Raw genomic sequence first — 2,809 nt, forward strand, 5'->3', positions numbered from 1 at the left:
AACTGCAGAAGATTTGAAGAGTGTAAAAATAGAATAATCTACTGTTTTGTGGAGACAGACTAAACGCAATGTGGAGAGGTAGAGGGTGATAGGTAGATGGGTATGAATAAAGAGAAAGTGTACTGTTTGAAGATTGTGGAGATATAAGTACATTCATATGCTTAGGAGACAAAACCAGCAAAGAGAGAGTAGTTGAACAAACAGAAGAAGGAATGACTTAGGCAGAGTGATCTCTGAGCAGGTGGAAGGCAATGAACACTAGGGCACAGAAAAAGGAATTAGCTTTGCTTAGAAGAAGGGGTATTTCTCCACTGAACTGGGTATGTAAAAATAAGGATGGGAATAGATAAAGATAAGTTTTCAGGAAAGAAGGGAGTGGGAGAAGAAAAGTGAAATGGAGTTCCCATATTATGGCCTCTATATAAAGTACAAAGTGATATTGGGTAGGGCATTCTGCAAAGTCACATTGCAAAGAGTAAGAAGAATGATAAACATTAATAGCTGTTACTATGTGAAGGCAGGGAAGATTTACTCTAGTATTGAGGACATACTAAAGCTGGGAATGATAAATTTGTAGTGGTAAAAATACATGCTTGTATGATTTCTCTAGAAGGACTTTATAATTCAAGTCTAAGAGAAGATGGGCGATTGCAGAGATTCTAATTTGAAATATTTCAGGATAGTGTGACAGAAGGCAAGAGTTAATAAATATAGAAGGAACAGGTGGGCGCGGTAGCTCACGCCTGTAATCCCAGGACTTTGGGAGGCCGAGGCGGGTGGATCACAAGGTCAGGAGTTCGAGACCAGACTGATCAACATGGTGAAACCTCATCTCTACTAAAAATACAAAAATTAGCCAGGTGTGTGCTCGCTTCGGCAGCACATATAGTAAAATTGGAATGATACAGAGAAGATTAGCATGGCCCCTGTGCAAGGATGACATGCAAATTCGTGAAGTGTTCCATATTTTTTTTTACTCTGTTAGGACTGTAAACTAGTTCAACAATTGTGGAAGACAGTGTGGCGATTCCTCAAAGATCTAGAACTAGAAATACCATTTGACCCTGCCATCCCATTACTGGGTATATAACCAAAGGATTATAAATCATGCCGCTATAAAGACACATGCACACGTATGTTTATTGCTGCACTATTCACAATAGCAAAGACTTGAAACCAACCCAAATGTCCATCAATGACAGACTGGATTAAGAAAATATGGCACATATACACCATGGAATACTATGCAGCCATAAAAAAGGATGAGTTCATGTCCTTTGTAGGGACATGGATGAAGCTGGAAACCATCATTCTCAGCAAACTATCGCAAGGACAAAAAACCAAACACCGCATGTTCTGACTCTTAGGTAGGAATTGAACAATGAGAACACTTGGACACAGGAAGGGGAACATCACACACCGGGGCCTGTCGTGGTGTGGGGGGAGGGGGGAGGGAAAGCATTAGGAGATAAACCTAATGTAAATGATGACTCAATGGGTGCAGCACACCAACATGGCACATGTATACATATGTAACAAACCTGCAGGTTGTGCACATGTACCCTAGAACTTAAAGTATAATTTAAAAAAAAATAGCCAGGTGTGGTGGCACGCATCTGTAATCCCAGCTACTCAGGAGGCTGAGGCAGGAGAATCACTTGAACCCAGGAGGTAGAGGTTGCAGTGAGCCAAGATCAAGCCACTGGACTCCAGCCTGTGAGAAAGAGTGAGACTCCATCTCAAAAACAAAACAAAACAAAAATCCAGAAGGAACAAATAGGGAAGGACATTGTATCAATATAACTTTACAGTACATTCGTGAGCAACAGAAAACCTTACCATATGTGATAGGTTAAATAAATTATTTTTCTCATACAACAAAAATCCTGAAGAAGGGGCTTAGGGTCGTGTTTTGACTCCACAGTAACATCAACATATCGTTCTTCTTCCTCATCCTTTTTGCATGGCTTTTATTTTTGTTGTTGCAATATAGCTGCTGAACAAGGGCATCATCCCATATGAGTTCCAGGCAGAAAGGAGCAGGAAAGGATCAAAAGCTTTCTCTTAACGAAGTGTTACTTTGGGAGGGCAGTTTTCCATTAAATCTCCCCTTAACCTCTTCGGACAAAAGTGTATCACATTGCATCTCTTGTTGCAAAGAAGACCAGAACTTCAAAGCTTTAATATTCTAGCCACTATAATAGAGGGATGCCCAGGAAGAGGGGTTTGATGTTGGAGTTAAGTGAGCCAATGATTAGTGTCTATCATATAAGTGAGACCAACAGGAGCTGACATGTTGCAAAAAATAAAGGAACCAAGGATAGAAACTAAATAAATTTGAAAATCAGATGTGATGAGACATGCGAGGAGGCTAACAGATGCTGGAGATTATAATTTCTGGTGTGAAGCAATTTAGGCAAGAAGAAATGGTTGTTGAAGAGTCATAGGGTTTAAGTTTCTTGGAATTCAGAAGGTCAAGAAAACATCAAACTAGAAAGGATCTTCCATATGGATATTGACATTTCTTAAGATGATAGAGGGACTTGGGGTTTTAGTAAAGTAAAAAGTTAGTCTATAATAAACCATATCCTCTTCTGAAGATTACATCAGAATGAAAACATGTCCTGTTGCACATTCTTAAACCCCAAAAGAAATTAGAATGACTTAAATCGGGCAGCAGTTCCCAGAGAAAGTTAATATTCACTGACATATCAATTACCGATTTCTTTGTAATAAACCAATTCAAAATGTAATGACTTAAAGCAACAACCATCTATAATTTTTCAGAAGTCTGTTGGTTAACTGGGTG

At 39.3% G+C, this 2,809-nt stretch overlaps 1 non-coding gene across 1 annotated transcript; it reads left to right on the plus strand.

Annotated features, from left to right (window-relative positions):
* Positions 1 to 864: 864 nt before the first annotated feature.
* Positions 865 to 971, plus strand: LOC115932445 (U6 spliceosomal RNA). The gene has a single exon (XR_004068726.1). It is a non-coding gene; the product is annotated as a U6 spliceosomal RNA (small nuclear RNA).
* Positions 972 to 2,809: the final 1,838 nt, after the last annotated feature.

Source organism: Gorilla gorilla, chromosome X (genome assembly GCF_029281585.2).
Source record: "Gorilla gorilla gorilla isolate KB3781 chromosome X, NHGRI_mGorGor1-v2.1_pri, whole genome shotgun sequence".
NCBI classification, from domain to species: Eukaryota; Metazoa; Chordata; class Mammalia; order Primates; family Hominidae; genus Gorilla; species Gorilla gorilla.